Genomic DNA, 19,456 nt, shown 5'->3' on the forward strand with positions numbered 1-19,456 from the left:
TCACAGATTCAGAAAAATTTGGGCAATGGAAAAAAAAAGGACAAGTCATTTTAAAAAGGGTGGAATTTATATAAAAACAAACTTGAAAAGCAAAGTAAAGAATTCCACAACCTTTGTTTTTTGGGGGTGGTCCTAAATAAATCTTGGAAACAAACTTGGACGGTGCTTCTCCTTTAAGAAAATTATGTTGTCCATGTTTTTTCTCAAGTAGGGTTGTAAAAGGCATGGGTTCGGTTTTGTCTGGGATTTGGGGCCTTTGCTAATGGCCAACAGATACTGTCCAAGGCAACAATCAGGAAAAAGGCTTTTAGGTTTTTTAAATCAGTTGTACAATGAAAAGGGGCATGCCAGTTCTCCCAGTTCAGGGATTTTTCTAGTTTGGTTTAGTTTTAGCAGTTAGAAACAGTGAAATAGGTTCTATGCTTCAACAAATGATCCCTGGCTGATCCTCTCTCTCTAACATTCCTCCTGTAAGAACCTGGGCTTGAATGTATCTTTTTTGCCAAGGGATGTCGCAGCAAATTGGAACAGCCTCATGACGTTGTGATATAGTCTGTTGAGTTTTCAACTTGTTATTATTCGGTTTTCTTTTGTTTGTGTTTCATTCGATGGTGCGTAAATAAATTGTGTTTTACTTGAAGTCAAGTGGTCTGATCAGCTGCATCACTTTTGGGATATCCACCCTATATCTGCCTAAAACAACTAGAAAGGTTAGGGTCTGGGCTACCTTCTTAATGTTGAGGGGTCTGACCTGGCCCATAACAAAAGCACGTCAAGTGCTTGGTCACTTTTCAAAACTCTACTTGCCTCTGCATATTTGCATCAGTCCCCGACCACAGGACATTTAGGGGACTGTTCCCACTCCTAGGATGAGACAGCAAACCTGAATTGGGCAGCTAGCAAACTTCCAGCAAGGTAGGGTGGGCAACTAGATTTTCCCCTTTCCCTTGGGACCAAACTATACTCCTGCTGAACAAAGATAGATCAGCACATGACTTTCAGAGTAGTTTCATAAGTGTTCAACATCTTCAGTCTCCCAACACACACAACTAATGCAGCTTCCTGAAACCAAAAGTAAATGCACTAATTTTACTCTGGTAGATAAACAGGAGGCTGGATGAACACAGCAAGCCAGGCAGCATCAGGTAGAGAAGTCAACGTTTCAGGTATAAGGCTACACTGACTTCTCCTCCACCGGATGCTGCCTGGCTTGCTGAGTTTGCCCAGCCCCCTGCTGGTGTACCCTGGATTCTACCATTTGCAGTTTGTTGTCTCTAATTTCACAAAGGCCAACTACTGGGAAGCTCTGGCGGAAAGCTGATATCAGAACAGCTTCGGTCCTTGATCCAAACTAGATTAATTTGACATCCTTCTATTGATAATTAACCCTTAAACATTTTATTACCATACATTTATATTAGAAGCAAGTACCAGACAATAGATGCTAGGTTCTTCCTTGTTGACTGCACTTGCAGATTATAAATAACAAAGAAATCAGGAGAGAGCCAGCAGCATCTCACACAGAAAGAAACTATGATTTAACAAAACATCTGCTGCTGCAACATGAAACGTACAAAGTCAAATCTGCACACATCTGAATATGTATAAGCTCACCAGGTATAGGAACATAAGAAATAGAAGGAGCAAGCCATGTGACCTTGCTCCACCAAGTAGATCACAGCTGATGATCTACTTTTACACTTTTTTGCCCATATTTTCCCCAAATCCCTTGAGATTAATACTTCCCAGCAATTTATCAATCTCAATCTTTAACCTGCTCAGTAAGTGAGCTTCCACAGATCTCTGAACAATAAAATTCCAAAGATTTATCACTTGCGTTAAGAAATTCTCCCTCCTCCTCTTAAATGGCTTGCACCTTACGCTGTGATTGCCTCCCTTGGGTTCTAAATCCCACCAGCCAAGGAAACATCCTATTGACATCCATCTTGTCATGCCCTCAAAAGAATTATGCAATTTTTAATGAGATCCCATAGAGGACATTGGTGAGGCCACATTTGGGAGCATTGTGTTCAGTTTGGTCACTTTGTTGTAGGGAGGATGTTACTAAACTGTAAAAGAGTGCAGAAGAATATTACAAGGAGGTTGCCTGGACTCAATGGTCTAAGTTATAGGGAGAGGTTGGACAAGCTAGAACTTTTTTTTTCTCTTTAGAGCGTGGGAGACTGAGGGGGGACCTTGCAGAGGTGCAAAAGATCATGAGAGGCATGGATAGGGTGAATGCACTCAGTCTTTTTCCCAGAACTGGGGAATCAAGGATTACAGGTCATCAGTTTAATGTTAGATGGGAAAGAATAAAAGAGAACCTGAGACGCAATTGTTTTTTGCACAGAGGGTGGTATGCATACGGAACGAGCTGCCAGTGGAAGTGGTCGAGGTAGGTACATTAACAACATTTTAAAAAAGGCATTTGGACAAATATATGGATAGGAAATGATTAAGGCTAAGTGCAGGGAAAATGGGGTTAGCATGGATGAACATTTTGGTCGACATGGACCAATTTGGGCCAAAGGGCCTGTCTCTGTACCGTCGGACTCAAGGACACCTCAAGCTATAGAATACAATCTCGCCTCATCAGACAATCCTGCCAGCTTAGGGATTAGCTTGGTGAACCTTCATTCTACTCCCTCTTCGGGCATCTAGCCTTTAATCAGATGACCAAAACTGTACAAAATCTTAAGGTGCTGTCTCACCAAGGCTCAATATAGCTGCAGCAAGCATCTATACTCCAGCACGAAGACAGTCCAATAATTCTATGCCCACACCTCTGACCTGCATGAACTTTCCTAGCCTCCAGGGAATATTCCAATTAAAAGAATGTCAAAATTGAAACTTTGAACTCCAAGTGCAGTTTCGCTATTGTCACTGGTATGTAGTCTGGATTCTGAAGCATCAACTGCCATGTCAATCAGATCAAGACCAAGCCTTGACTCCAACCCAAAAACTAAATCCTAGTTATAGAGTCCTAGAGATGTACAGCATGGAAACAGACCCTTCGGTCCACCTTGCCTATGCCGAACATATCTTAAATTAATCTCGTCCTGCTTGCCAACATTTGGCCCATATCCCTCTAAACCTTTCCTATTCATATACATGTTATAATTGTACTAGCCGCTACCACTTCCTCTGGCAGCTCATTTCATACAAGCACCACCCTCTCCGTGAAAAAGTTACCCGTTCGGTCCCTTTTAGATCTTACCCCTTTCACCATAAACCTATGCCCTCTAGTTCTGGACTTTCCCACATCTGGGAAAAGACCTTGTCTGTTTACCCTATCCATGCCACTCATGATTTTATAAGCTTCTATAAAGGTCACCCCTCAGCCTCCAATATTCCAGGGAAAAACAGCCCCCGCCTAATAGCCTCTCCCTGTAGCTCAAATCCTCCAACCCTGGCAACATCCTTTTAGATCTTTTCTGAACCCTTTCAAGTTTCACAACAACATCCCTACAGCAGGAGACCAGAAATGCATGCAACATTTCAAAAGTGGCCTAACCAATGTCCTGTACAGCCGCAACATTACCTCCCAACTCCTATATTTAATACTCTGACCAATAAAGGAAAGCATACCAAATGCCTTCTTCACTATCTATCTACCTGTGACTCTACTTTCAAGGAACGAGGAACCTGCACTCCAAGGTCTCTTTGTTCAGCAAACACTCCCCAGGACCTATTAACTGGATAAGTCCTGCTAAGATTTGCTTTCCCAAAATGCAGCACTTCTCATTTATCTGAATTAAACTCCATCTGCCACTTCTCAGCCCATTGGCCCATCTGATCAAGATCCCGTTATAATCTGAGGTAACCTTCTTCGCTGTCCACTACGCCTCCTATTTTGGTGTTATCCGCAAACTTACTAACCATACCTCCCAAGTTCCCATCCAAATCATTCATATAAAATGACCAAAAGCTGTGGACCCAGCACTGATCCTTGTGGCACACTACTGGCCACTGATCTCCAGTCTGAAAAGCAACCCTCTGCCATCACCCTCATTCTTGCTCGATATATTTCATGTTCCCATCTTTCACACATGAAATTTTTCTTGCACTACAAACACAGACAGATGCAAAACTCACGTCAGGGTCAGATATGGTAGCAGAAAGACAAAGTTAAACAGAATCATGGACACAAGGTTGATTTCTACGCACCTCCCACCCAGCAGATACTCCATTTGGACATGTCCAAGTTTTTAAAACTTGGACTGATACTGGAGGAAGTCATCCAAATTCAGACAGTCAGACTGTCTGCACTAAGGTGGCAAGGGTTGATTCAGTATAATCTGTAGCTAACAAAACAGAACACAAATGACAGGAACAGTAATAGGAAAATAAATGTAAGATTCCACAAATAGCAAATTTGCAACATGCTTATGCTAAAAGGAGGGTTAATAAAAGTTGAAAAGTATTTTCAAATCAGCCGGTTCAGAAAAAAATGTTATCACACACCTCTGGGTGGAGACAGGACTTAATTTGACACTCTACATTTTACAAAGGTGATGGAAAGTCTACAAATAGCTTGCCCACATAGTGCTACTGCCATCTTGTGGAATACACAGTTGAGCATAGAGAAAATTAAAAAGAATCGCATGCAAAGCGAATAAAAAAAGTTAACACCAACAGAATAACACTAGCCGAAAGGGATAGTCAGCACAAGGATATGGTTTCACCACTCACACCTACTACATTATTTATTGGAAATGTAGTCTCATGAACAAAAGTCCCTCCCTCCAAGCTAAACAACAGTCTGCTGGTTTAGCAATTTAATCAAAAATGCAACCAATTTATAGTCAAGAAAAGCAAAAGCTGGGTTATTAAATCTGCTCTCCATAATAGGAAGACAGACCCCAGCTCAATCCTGGAGACTTTAATACAATAATATTTACTATTTTAGTGATCGTATTCCTAATCAAGCCTACTCAAAGCCATGAACACATCAATAATACAAAGTGAACTTTTAATCAACATAATGAGGTTGAACACACCTTCATGGTTTTAGCCCCAGTACCTTAGAACTAGGATTTTCTTCTGGTAGCAACACGAGTAGCAAGTGTCATTCCTTCATTGCATCAAATGTGTCATGTATTGGTTTATAGGCAGACTTTTGTTCATTTAAGTAAAGATAGAGTATCTTCTTTTGAAATTACATCAATGCAGAAAAAGAAAACTGGAAAATACTGCCAGAAAACTTATCACTCGAGCATTCTTCAATACAGAAAAAAATGAAACTGGTAGCTAATGAAAACACCACATTAGATGTGAAACTTTCTCAAATCACAATTCTCAGTACCCCTACCAGGGATTTTAATCCCAAAATGCCAAAGCAATTGATTAAGCAAAGAAAAAAAGATCTTGCTATATATCATGGAATTTTTTTAAAAAAATGAAAGTATCAATACAAAATTAGGCAAATACACAAGTGAAAATACTTTCAACCTGTTGGAACAGGTGCCTCGAACTGAACAAACATTTCAGGAACTCGAACAGTACACATACTCGTGTCAGTCTTAAATGGTGTAGCAACACCACAATTAGCTATTTCTCTTTAAAACACAAAGCATTTAAAAATTGGCCATTAACTGAACAAATGCTTACTTTCTCCCAAACCTGCAATGTCAGATTCCGCACTTGTCCAAAAGGTACCTGCAGAAATACACCAGAGCTCGTAAGACAAAGTGTGCAACGAAATTGTAGTATTTGCTTACTGGTTTAGTCACTTCCTTGACATTGTTAACACATTACTCTCCACATCACATTTCTATTTCTTGGACAGCTTCCATATCAGATTGATGCCACACCTACAAACTAATTCACTCCTTTCTAAAACAAACAGAGAGGCATATTTCATTGTATGCTTTACAGCAATCCAGGATCAGTGAGTTCAACAATTTCAGACCTTTTCCAGGAAAAAAAAGGGGGCAGTAGCTGTGAAGATTCTGCTTTTCTCATTTGTATCTCCTCTAGGTCCATCTGGTTTCTCTACTTCTACCATCTCCTTTTCCATCATTATTTTTGTCATTCAATCTCTCCTGCCATTCATGGTCAATCCTTTTGCACTCTGTCTGCCTTTGGACTTGAAATATCTCTAACATTTACCAATTCTGATAAAAAATAAAGATCACTACCCCAAAATGTTAAACTTTTTCTCTTTCCATAAAAGCGCTACCTTATCTGCTGAGCCTTTGGGCCAACTCATACATGCTGACTATGTTTCCCAAACTGAACTAGTCCCATTTTCTTTCGTTTGATCCACGTCCCCCAATCATTCATGTCCCTGTCCAAAGGTCTTTTAAAATGTTGTAACTGTACCTGCACCCACCACTTCCTCTGGCAGTTCATTCCATATACAAACCATCCTCGGTGGGAAAATGTTGCCCCTCATGTCCTTTTTAAATCTTTCTCCCCTCACCTTAAAAATATGCCCCCTAGTTTTGAACTTCCCCCATCCTTAGTTTATCTGTATCCCTCATGATTTTATAAACCTCTATGGAAGGTCACTCCCCAACCTCCTACACTTCAGTTGATACACTGGAGAAGTTGGGGCTATTCAGCCTGGAGAAAGTGGAGAGGAGATGTATTACAAGAGCTCAAAATCATGGATAGGGTAAATTGAAAGAAACTGTTCTCATTGAAAGGATGAAGAACCTCAAAAAGAGGATGATTTTTGGTAACTTTAGGCAATGATGATGACGACGACGACATGAACAGCATTTGACCGAGTGCAACATCAAAGAGCCCTAGCAAAACTGGAGTCAATGGGAAATGGGAGAGAAACCCCTGGTTACAAGTCATATCTAACACAAAAGGAAAATGGTTGTCATTGTTGGAGGCTAATCATTTTTGTCCCAGGACATCAGTGCAGTTCCTCAAAGTAGTGCCCTGGACTGTGCAAATGCTTCATGACCTACCCTCCAACCCAAGGTCAAAAGTAGGAATGTTGACAGATGATTACACAATTTTCAATATCCTTCACTGCTGCTCAGATACTGAAGTAGACAAGCAAGGAGCTTCAAGATTACCACAAGCCAAGCAACATCAGGATGTGGTTGACGTTTCAGGTATAACCCTTCTTCAGGGATGATAGTGAAGGAAGTTAAAAATCACAACACCAGGTCATAGCTATTCTCTTCATGTTGTTTCCTCCTGGCCTGGAGAATTGCCCAAAAGGCAATCTATTTTACTGAATTTGCCTTTTGCTAAGTGTGGGTTTATGGGATATTACTATATGAGAAAAGTTACTGTTCAATGGTTAAATAATCTATTAATCTGCTAAGTTTTCCAATAGAGTTACATTTTTCAAAGTTCTGTTCGGTTCTCTTTTGTTGTATTTTAGCTATAGTGTATGAATAAAGTGTGTTTTGCTTCAAATCTGGTAGTTTGGCCTACTGAATTGCATTCGGAATACAATGCCTGGCACTTGTCTTTAAAGTAAGAAAAAGGTTAAAAAGGTCTTAGTATATTTTGAAGTGGTTTGGTCTAGCCCATAAATGTTATTGGTCATCAAGCCCACCCATCTCAGGATTAACTCAAGTACTAATCAAAGAAGCTGCCCAGCATGTTGCAAATCATACCACTTATTGCGCAAACTTATTCTTGCTCCTCAAATGACACAAAACAGACAGAAACATTGCTCACCACAATAATTCCTTCTTGCTTGGACTCCACTTTCTTAGCTTCACTAATTTCCTTTCCTCAGTCCTCCCCTGTGGTTTTTTTTTTTTAAGTGCCCTCTCCTGCTTTCAGTTTTTTTTTGACCAACTGTATCATTTTGTCCCACAGAATGCTGTGTTTCCATCCACCATGTGGATGGCCTTTGAGATCCTTGCTCCTTATTGGAATGGTAGCTATATTATCTGGATCCATCTCCACCATCCTCTAACTGATTGAAGAATGTTTTCAACAACTTCTCAAATCCATTCACTTCCCCCATATAAAGATTTACTATGGGAACCAATGGGTTCTAGTGATTTCAAACTTTATGTACGATACCTGGAATACATTGTTCTGATCCTACTCAAAATGTCCTCCCTGTCCTCTTCCTCTGTTACAATGGCGATTGTGTTGTTACAGCTTCCTACTTTCACTTAAACAGGAGGAAAATTTATGCTTCCAATTTCCACCCATCTCTCACTTCCTGTGATCCATGTCTAACACTTGACACTTTTTTCTATTCATTCCTCAATTGTTCTACTTTCTGCTTGACACATTCAGAAATTTCCCCTCTCCATCAGCAGAAGATACTCATCCCAGTCTGCAACAGCAATAAGCATAACCCCAGCCTGATCCTTAGCCTTTCCTCCAACTCTTGCCCCACCCTCCCTCACCTTCAACCCTACTTTTCTGATTAAATACAAAGTAAATCTTCCTCTTCCCTCCTTTCCGTGAGACAGATACCTCCAATTAGCCTTGTTCACCCTTCTGGAGCTCACACAGCAACTACACAGAATACTTCAATCATTCACCTTCTGCCAGACCAAGGGGAGACAGTGGAGTAGTGGTAATGTCACTGGACTAGCAATTTAGAACCCCAGGCTAATATGTTTTGGGAGATTACAGGTTTGAATCACACCATGGCAGATGGTGAAACCTGAAAACATTTTTTTTTAAACCTGGAATAATGGCAGCCATATAACCACTGTCTATTGTCGTGAAAACCTATTAGGTTCACAACTGTCTTTTGGGGAAGGAAATCTGCCTGGTCTAGCCTCCGTAGGATGCCTCCAGACTCACAGCAGTGTGGTTGACTGACATCTATGCAATTAGGCATGGATAATAAATGCTGGCCTAGTCAATAATACTCACGTCCCATGAGCCAAAATAAAATTCTGTACAGGGCACATTTTACACTCGGCAATTCATAACATGTTTCACACAAAAAAAATTAAATATACTGCTCAGAGTGCTGCCTCTCTTATACGGAGGAGAACAATGGCATTTCGGTGACCACTTTGCCTGCTTGCTGGTATAACCTTGCTATTTCCATAGTGTGCAACTTAAACTTCCTCTATCACCTCTCAGACCTCTTGGCCTCCTGCTTCCAACCAAGCAAATCACTCTTTATCCTGGATATTTACTAGGCTTCATTGACTGTAAAGCATGTTTTTAAAATGTCTTTAATGACCTCAAGATGTTCCAAAGTACATTAAAGCAATAAAATGACTATCCTAAATGATGTATTTGTTTAAAAATGTGACAAATGTTCCAATGAAATCACAATGCTATTTTAATGCAGGTAATATTTACATAAAACTTTTTACACAGTGGTCTCAACACAGACTTTCAGAACTTCACAGCAGAGGCTCCTGTCCATAGTGAATAAGAACAATCTTGGCTATTCATTGTTTTTCCATTTCATACTTCTATCTCACCAGAACGCAATTTGTTTTCTATTTTCTATTCAGCAATATAGATCATTCATTAACTTCCTCTTTCAGAGCAGAGTATCTGTTTCCCAGACCCCCTCTCTCCAAAACCTCAAATCACCTGTGCTAAACTTCATTTTGGCAAAAAAAAAGTTATATCGACAGTCAGTCTTTTCTGGATACAAGTGGTGACTCATCTGTGCATGCAATATTTTCAGTTTCAAAATATAGTTATTTTGAAAAAAAGATATTCCCAGTTTACTCCACCAGGTGCTGAACAATTTCCAAGTGATTACTCACTGACAACACCCAACTTACTAAGAAGCTGTTGTTTACATGAAGCCCGAAAAGAGCAACGGTGACCAGCTTGCCAATAGGAAGTACTGGGCTACATCCATTTGGTATCAGAAATTTTTGTGTGTCTTGAGAAAATTCCACTACTGTTTCAATCATTTAGACTGTACAGGATAAACGTGGACAGTCACTTAGAATTGTTCAAATGGTTTTGATTACAAACAATGGAGACTGTAGACTGAATCTTACATGCTTCTGGCTCAGTAGGCGGCTTTAAAAGTGGGGTTCTCAGCACGAGGCCCAAGTTTGCCTGCCATATCTTTCAAAAGGCACCTTATTAACTATCCATCCGCCCAGACGGCATTCCTCTCATTCAATTCTGGCCCTATTTTAACGACATGCTGTTCCCAGAAAAGCTCACCACTCCTAAGATATTCTGGAATTTACCAACATCCATGGCATCTGCACCATCTTTCAAAGGCCATTGTGTACCCAAACAAATTTCCTAACATTTGTTCTGGACATGGAAGGGAAAAAAAAGCACCCATTTTTGCAGCAAAGACCTGAGAGGTCCTCTTGGACAGAGCTGTCCAGACGCAGGGCTTCCTCATCCCCAAGACTGGCAGTGGAGGCCACAATATCACAGCATACCAGGTTGAGAGGTTGCCACTCTAGTGCCAGCCTTCTGGAGGAATGCACAGCACTAGAGGAAAAAGGTTAATGTCCCTCTCCACAAGCACAAGTAAAAACATCATCTCTGATACCTCACACTATCTCTGCTATGGCATGCCTCCCACCAAGGCTCCTGCTCTAACCATTTTCACTAATGTCTGCAACATGTTCCCCACTCGCTCTCACCCACCCAGACACCTGACACCAGTAACCCTGCATGCTCCAAGTGTTGCCTCACTGACCTTTGGTGCAGGTGGGGAACTGAGCAACAGCTGTGCCACCCACTTTCATCTGACTCATTCGGAGAGGAAAACTGATCACAACAGAACAGAAAAAGACAAGTGGTGGCTGGCTGTCTGACCTTTGGACCCTTATCCTTTCTTTGGGAAGCAACCTGAATGACCACGTCCAAGCCCTTGACTTGCTGTGTCAGGACTCCCTGAGCAAAAACTGTTCCTCACTGGAGTCTAGGAGGACAAGTGCTAGGACAGTGAGCAAACAGCCTGGAGATGCAATCTGATCCAGTCCATGAGCTGTGTTCCTGAGTGCAGCGTCCTTGCAACAGCATTACAACAATAGTTACTGGTACAACCCAAAAGGTGCAGCAATGAAGTGCAGAAGTGCCTTGTGAGTGAATTGGAGACGTAGCAAGAGGGTTCTTGGAGAGCGAGCACATGTTAGATCCCAATGTCAACACGGGAGGTGCATGTAGCTAGTAACTATGGAGCAGTGTCCAACATGGAAGTCCTTTGGAACAAGTGACAAGCTGAAGTCGCCAGGTACCAGCTCTGACTTGTATGTCAAAATTTCTCAATGTCTAGCTTGTTTGCTGTACTTGACAAGATAGGAAATTGAATACTAGTGAGGCAAGTTAAGCCATCAAAAGTGTTATAAAAAAGCAATTCTCCTCCTTAAATGGGCAACTTACCACTGCCTAAAGAAAAACACACCACACTCCTTAGGCAAAAGCATGCAAGATGCAGAAAGACAGGCTTTGTGGATTTCTCATCAGATTCTGCCACAAGTCTCACCGTAGCCCATGTTGCTTGGACCCCTTTAAAGATTCCACCCTGTATTTCAAATCTCATTCACATTCTCAAGCAAATAGCAGATTGTGTTACTCAAATTGCAGAAGCAGTTTTAGATCCCAACTACAATTCAATATTCTGAGATTAGAGTGGTGCTGGAAAAGCAGAGCAGTTCAGGCAGCAGCAGAGCAGGGAAAAAAAATATTCGCTGTATTCCTGATGAAGGGCTTTTGCCCGAAACGTCGATTTTCCTGCTCCTCGGATGCTACCTGAACTGCTGTGCTTTTCCAGCACCACTCTAATCCAGAATCTGGTTTCCAGCATCTGCAGTCATTATTTTTACCTACATTTCAATATTGAATCACGATTGTGATATTACGATTTAAAACTTGTTGTTAATTGGCTATAAAGCATTTTGTGGTTTCCTGAGATAGAGGGCAGCATTATATAAAAGTGCAAGTTCTTCCTTTAGTTCCATGCCATTTAAAACATAAATCAGGAATGTTTTCTAAGGGAGCCTATGGGGAAGAGCAGGTTCAGGTCCTTAGTCTATCAAGAACAAAACCACTTTGCTCACTGTTTAATAGGATGATTTGGAGGTGCCAGTGTTGGACTGGGGTGTACAAAGTTAAAAATCACAACACCCAGGTTATAGTCCAAAAAGGTTTATTTGGAAGCACTAGCTTTCGGAGCGCTGCTCCTTCATCAGGTGGTTGTGGAGTATAAGATCAGAAGACATTATAGCAAAAGTTTACAGTGTGATACAACTGAAAATATACATTGAAAAAGAAAAATAATCCAGGCCTTTTCCAATATATAATTTCAGTTACATCACACTGTAAACTTTTGCTATAAATTCTGTGTTTTAATGATTTTTATACTCTACAACCAGCTGATGAAGGAGCAGCACTCTGAAAGTAAGAGAGTGTGTGGTCAAGGCTGCCGAGTCGATCAATCATTGACCCAATGGGGACATTTTTGTTCTTTTTGCTGCTAACATTATCTTGCCTCAACCTTGTAAAAGCATGAAACAAGTGGAATAAAGTTTCCACTCCTCCACAGAATTCACACCCTGGAGTTGCTGTTGTGAACAATTTCTTCTGTTCAAATATTATTCCATAAACCTGTCTGCAAAAGAATTCGCTCTTGTAACCAACTACCTCTCATCTTCTAATAAAAAAATTAAAAGAACCGCATATGATTGGAGGTGTAGTGGACAGCAAAGAAGGTTACTTTAGATTACAACAGGATCTTGACCAGATGGGCCAAGAAGTGGCAGATGGAGTTCAATTCAGATAAATGCGAGGTGCTGCATTTTGGGAAAGCAAATCTTAGCAGGACTTATACACTTAATGGTAAGGTCCTCGGGAGTGTTGCTGAACAAAGAGACCTTGGACTGCAGGTTCATAGCTCCTTAAAAGTGGAGTTGCAGGTAGATAGGATAGTGAAGGTGGTGTTTGGTATGCTTTCACTTATTGGTCAGAGTATTGATTACAGGAGTTGGGAGGTCATGTTGCAGCTGTACAGGACATTGGTTAGGCCACTGTTGGAATACTGCATGCAATTGTGGTCTCCTTCCTATCGGAAAGATGTTGTGAAACTTGAAAGGGTTCAGAAAAGATTTACAAGGATGTTGCCAGGGTTGGAGGATTTGAGCTGTGGCAAGAGGCTGAAAAGGCTGGGGCTGTTTTCCCTGGAGCGTCGGAGGCTGAGGGCTGACCTTATAGAGGTTTACAAAATTATGAGGGGCATGGATAGGATAAATAGACAAAGTCTTTTCCCTGGGGTTGGGGATTCTAGAACTGGGGGGCATAGGTTTAGGGTGAGAGGGGAAAGATATAAAAGAGACCTCAGGGGCAACTTTTTCACGCAGAGGGTGGTACGGGTATGGAATGAGCTGCCAGAGGAAGTGGAGGAGGCTGGTACAATTGCAACATTTAAAAAGGCATTTGGATGGGTATATGAATAAGAAGGGTTTAGAGGACTATGGGCCAGGTGCTGGCAGGTGGGACTAGATTGGGTGGAGATATCTGGTCGGCATGGACAGGTTGGACTGAAGGGTCTGTTTCCATGCAGTACATCTCTACGACTCAATGATGTAATTCAGAAACAAAACAGCATCTGAAGAGAAATCAGGGTTAACGTTTCAGGCCTGTTGACCCTTCCTCAGAACCGATGGTAAGTGGGAAAATGTTGGTTTATGTGCAGACGATGGGGGTAAGGAGTAACCAATAGGTGGGGATAGAGCCCATAGAGAGAGAACAGTTGGACCGACAAAGGAGGAGTGGACAACGATCTGGCTAGGAGGGTGAACAGCACGAGAGATAGTGTGCCATGGCACACAGTGTGCAGACGAGGACGGAGGAGGAGGAGGAGTTCATGCCCTAACATTACTTGACTCAATATTGAGTCCAGAGGGCTGCATGGTCCACAACTGGAAAATGAGGTGTTGTTCTTCCAGCTTGTGCTGAGTTTCTCTGGAGCACTGCAGCACACCAGAGACAGAGAGATTCGCCAGGGAACAAGGTGGTGTGTTAAAGTAGCAGGCGACTGGAAGCTCAGGGTCATTACTGTGAAGCCATCACCCAGTCTATGCTTTGTTTTCCCAATGTTGAGGAGATCACATTGTGAGCATTGAAGGCAGTAGACTAGATTGAGAGAAGGCAAAAGAGAGGACTGCAGATGCTGGAAACCAGAGTTTAGATCAGAGTGGTGCTGGAAAAGCACAGGTCAGGCAGCATCTGAGGAGCAGGAAAATAGACTATTCCTGAAGAAAGGCTTTTGCCCGAAACGTCGATTTTCCTGCTCCTAGGATGCTGCCTGACCTGCTATGCTTTTCCAGCACCGCTCTGATCTAAACTCTAGATTGTGAGAAGTACAGGTAAAGTGCTGTTTCGCCTGGAAGGTATGTTTGAGCCCTTGGATACGCAGTTTTACACCTTCAACGGTTGCAGGAGAAGGTGTCAGGGGCTATGCTGGGAGTGAAGGAAGAGTGGACCAGTGTGGACCAGTGTGCCCCAGAGGGAATTGTCCCTGTGGAAGGTGGACAAGGGATAGGAGGGGAATGGGTGTCTGGTGGTGGCATCTCGCTGGAGGAAATGGCATTTGAGGATCTTCTGGATGTGGATGTTGGTGGAATGGTAGGTAAGGATATGGGGAACCCTATTGCTGTTGCAGGAGGGAAGAGAGGGGGTGAGGGTGGAAGAGGTGTCAGACCTGGTTAAGGGCCCTATCGACAGCAGTGCTGGGGAATCCTCGGTTGAAGGAGGCATTGGACATTTCTGACATTTCTCCCTTGTTTCATTATTTTCCTGGCTTCCTTGGCCTCATTGGAACAGATGTGACAGAGACAGAGGAACTAGAAGAATGGAATGGAGTCTTTACAGGAAGTAGGGTGTGAGGATGTATAGTCTAGGTAACTGTGGGACTCAGTGGGTTTGTAGTGGATATTTCTGGGCACAGTGGTTAGCACTGCTGCCTCACAGCACCAGAGACCCAGGTTCAATTCCCACCTCAGTTTGCACATTCTCCCAGTGTCTGCATGGGTTTCCTCCAGGTGCTCCGGTTTCCTCCCACAGCCCAAAAATGTGTAGGTTAGTTGAACGGCCATGCTAAATTGCCCGTAGTGTTAGGTGAAGGGGTAAATGTAGGGGAACAGGTCTGGGTGGGTTCTCTTCGAAGGGTTGGTGTGGACTTGTTGGGCCGAAGGACCTGTTTCCACACTAAGTAATCTAATCTAATCTAAACTAAATGGAAACACAGATGTTGAAGAAGTGAAGGGAGGAGTCAGAGATAGACCAGGTGAGATCAAAGATGGGGTGGAAATTGGAAACAAAAAAAAACTGATGAATTTTTAAATTCTGGCCTAGAGAGGGAAGCAGCACCAATGATATCACTCTGATATAAAATTGAAGAAGGAGGCTGTGGGTGGGGGCCAGAACAGGAAATATTCCACATACTCCCACAAGGACATTATTGGAGCCCATGCAGGTGCCAATGGCCACCTCTGACGTGAAGGAAAGGAGAGGAATTAAAAGAGAAAAGTTGTTGGCCAAGCAGAGATGGGTGGTGGTGGGTAGGGACCGGGTAAAAACAATGACTGCAGATGCTGGAAACCAGATTCTGGATTAGTGGTGCTGGAAGAGCACAGCAGTTCAGGCAGCATCCAAGGAGCGGTTCAGGCCTTTGTTCCAGGAAGAAACAAACAGAGCCTTGAGACCACTTTGGTGGGGGATGGATGCGTAAAGGCATTGCATGTCCATGGTAAAAAGAGAAGGCAGCTGGAGCCTGCAAACAGAAAATTCCAAAACTGTCATAAAGTGTCAGAGGAATCACGGATGTACATCGGCAGGGACAGTAGGAAGAGATGAGTTCTGTGGGGCAGGAGCAGACTGAAACAATGTGTCTGACCAGGCAGTCCTGTTTGTGACTTTTCAGAAGTAAGTAGAAGTGAGCTATGTGGGGCTGGGGGACTAATCAGCTTGGAGGCAGGGGGTGAAATCACCAGATGAGATGAGATTAGTAACTGTAGTTGATAAAATAGCCTGTTGTGCCATGGTGGGGCCATGGCCCAGGGGAAGATACGTGGAGGTATCTGAGAGTTGGCACTCAGCCTCTACAACAGAGGTCAGTACGCCAGGCTACAACAGCACCACCCTGATCAGCAGGCTTAATAACAAGGCCTTGTTATCACCTCCTCTGCAATTACACACCACCTATTGTTAGCCACCAACAGTCTCCATTAACAGCTGTTCACCCTCCTCGACAGATCGTTACCCATTCTTGTCTGTCCAACTGTTCTTCTCTCTTGAGCTCTGTCCCCATCTATTGTTTACTCCTTGCCCTCTTCTCCTATCTTCTGCAGATAAGCCAACATTTTCCCAGCTACCATCAGTTCTGAGGAAGAGTCACTGGACCAGAAACCTTAATCCTGATTTCTCTTCACAGTTGCTGCCAGACGTGCAGAGGCTTTCCAGCAACTACTGTTTATTTCACTTCTTTTTGGCATTTGTATGCTGTGTTAGACTCACCATCCAACATTCTCATATTATTTTAGGCTCCAAGTGTTTATGAAAAATTGCAGTTGAGTTTGGGGGAGGGGGAAGCCAGGAGGAAAAAAAAATCTAACCTTTTCAGAATTGCAAGGTACGAAGGAGGTCATGCACATCTGTAAGCATTCTCTTTGAAGTACGTGCTCAAGAACATTTCGTTGTTGTTGGTTTCTCATTGACCTCCAAGGAACTTCCCTTGGCTTATTTATAGTAAACTGGAATTTTATTTCCCGATGTACAGCTTTTAACTTAAACTTCATTGGCACTCATTCTATAAAAAGGGTGAGGAGATGTGGAAAATTTTTATAAAAAAGCGTCCTTTGGGAAAATGCCAGAGATGATGGTTATGCCTTTTTTGCGGGTGTACAGTAGACACAGTGGAGCAATTATTCTAGTTAAAAAACAAAAAACTTGATTCAAAGAGGGATATAGTTCCTCCTGCCCATGTGTATGTCACTTGCAAGGCAAGCAATCATTACCTAGACGCCCTAAGTAAGAGCCTTCCGAGCAAACATGTTTCAAACAGGTGTAAGTGCTATTTAGAAATCTATCCAAATGCAGCTCCTTGGGTGGCTCATTTAACAAGTTCCTGGTACCAAGCGAAAACACAGACAGGAAAGTTTCAGGTTTTATCCCTGACCACAAAACAAGTTAACGCCCTGGCAGGAAAACAGGTTCCAACTCAGAACATTAAACTATGCCGATGTTATGCAAGGAAGGAAATTGATCAGTTTTTGCAACAATGCATCCACTCTAACAACACTTACATTCAGTGCAGATGAGGTTGTTAATAGGAAAGTGAAATCACAAACAAAAATTAAATGAATAATGACAGATGACATGCATTTAGGATATTGCCAACAAGTCCAGATTTGATGACAAAAGTGCCACTATCCTGAGTAATCAACACAAAAAAAAACCCTGAGGTAATCACAGAAATAAAGCTGGATATTTAGTTAATGCACTCAGCAAACTTCGTTCCAAATAAAAACACTGCCTATAATTAAGGATTATGGTGTGTGAGGGCAGGTTGGTGGAGGCCATTTAAAAAAGAGTCAGCCATGATCTTACTGAATGGTGGAGCAGGCTTAACAGGCCAGATGGCCTACTCCTGCTCCTATTGATTATGTTCTTATGTTCTTATCTCAAAAGAGCTTCACAAACAGGTCCCAAGCTTGTAGGTGAAACATTACCTGTCAGACAACTGCACTTCATTCCAGCTAACTTAAATTCACGAATTCTAAATTGTTTTAAATGGCAGAGGTGCTGAAGGAGGATTTTGAACCAAACAAATGACACCGTCTCTGATCACCAGTTGCCCATGTCAGCAAGGAAGAACACCACAAACACAAGGAACCCAGTTACATCCCAGACAGATGAGTAGGCGTGATGATACTATGGCTTTAAAAGAAGAGTATTTTCTTCATTTTATTAAAAAAAGGGCAAAGGTTGAGAGACAGGTACTGGATGGACTGTTCCAAGCCAGTAAACTAAATAGCTTGAGGGGTCTTGGGGTTTTTTTTTTAAATTGGAATAACAGAAAGAGCATGAAGGGGTGGGGTCAAGCTCCCAAAAGAACCAGGATTTTAGTTTAACTTTGAGTAGCAGTTGGGGTTTGGAAGCTGCTAAACATCTCCCCCTCCCACAGCAAAATTCTTGAACTCTGTTTTCTCTTGATGTTCTTCTTTCTGGACTGGAGAACCACACGTGAGACAACCTACTTCATAGAATACGCCTTTGCTAAGTGTGTCTATGGGATGTTACTATACTGGAACAGTTGCTGTTTCGTAGTTGACAGAATAGTAGATTAAGTTATTCCAATTCTTCTTTCTTTTGTTTTTATTTTAAACAATAGCATAAGAACAAACAGGTTTCACTTCAAACCTGGTAGTTTGATCAAGTGAATTTCATTGGGCACACAACACCTTACACTTGCCTTTATAAATAAGAAAAGGCTACCTTCTTAATATATTTTGAGGGGCTTTTAGTCTAGTCCATAACAGTAGGTTTATGTGAAGAAAATCTTTTTACAGGGCTATCTAAAAGATAAGCAAAAGATAAGCAAAAGATAGAATCATGCTGCCTTATACACTTCGCATTTCAAATCAGCTATAATCTTGTTGAATGACCGCAGGCTTCAGGGGCTAAATGGCCTATGCCTGCTCCTATTTTTCAAGTTCTTAAATATTGTACCAAATTAAGAAGTTGTATCCACGGTCAGTGGTTTAAAAGGAGCAAGACACTCAAGAGAATAAAAAAAAAGGTAGAGGACAAAGAAAAACCTAGTAGCCTGATCTCCAGGCTGCAGAATTCCCTCCATAAACCTCTCCACATTTCTACATGCAGAGACTCATTAAATCCTACATTAGGATCAAGCTTGGGGTCATCTACCCTGTCTCTTAATATAATCCAGCATCAAATTTTGTTTGACAGTACTCCTGTGAAACATGAAGACATACTATCACGTTAATGACAATTTGCTGGTGCTCTTAAAGCAATGGAGACCTTAGCCTTCCAGGTCCCAGCAATGCCTCAGTGGTATCACTTTATTCAAATCAGAAAGTTGCAGGATCAATCGGACTTTAGAGACTGGAGCACAAAATCTAAGCCAATACAGAATCCAGAACTGAGGGACTGCTGCACTGTCAGAGGGATCAGAGGGACCATTTTGAGAAAGAGGGTTAAAGCAAGACCCAATCTACCCTCTCAGGTGAAGGTACAGATCCCATAGCATAAATTTTCAAACATCAGCAGGTTAAATATTCATATTGTGATACTTTGTACACTGGAATTTCTCTTAGCCTCCCATCCAGGTGGTCCCCATTCCTTAAAATAATATTTCCAGGACCCATGCAGAAATCAAATGCAAGAGATTTAGAACAGAAGAAGAAAAAAAGGTAAACACAAAATTTGTTTCTGTGGAATTTCTTTGTACCTAATTGCTGTCTTAATCTCTTATTTCACAATCAAAACGAAAACGGACAAATGGATAATTGAGAAAGGTTAATGGAGGTAGGAAGTAGAGGGAGTAAAA

At 42.0% G+C, this 19,456-nt stretch overlaps 1 protein-coding gene across 8 annotated transcripts in view; it reads right to left on the bottom strand.

Annotated features, from left to right (window-relative positions):
* LOC140471276 (LIM domain and actin-binding protein 1-like) overlaps positions 1-19,456 on the bottom strand; it is a 139,701-nt gene that overhangs the window by 81,126 nt on the left and 39,119 nt on the right. Inside the window, exon 3 of one of the 8 annotated variants that reach the window (XM_072567248.1) lies at positions 5,611-5,658. The exons of the other annotated variants lie outside the window; for them this stretch is intronic. The gene's annotated coding sequence lies outside the window, so the exon portion shown is untranslated. The remainder of the gene's footprint in view (positions 1-5,610; positions 5,659-19,456) is intronic. 8 annotated transcript variants of the gene reach the window in all.

Source organism: Chiloscyllium punctatum, chromosome X (genome assembly GCF_047496795.1).
Source record: "Chiloscyllium punctatum isolate Juve2018m chromosome X, sChiPun1.3, whole genome shotgun sequence".
In the NCBI taxonomy this organism is placed as follows: Eukaryota; Metazoa; Chordata; class Chondrichthyes; order Orectolobiformes; family Hemiscylliidae; genus Chiloscyllium; species Chiloscyllium punctatum.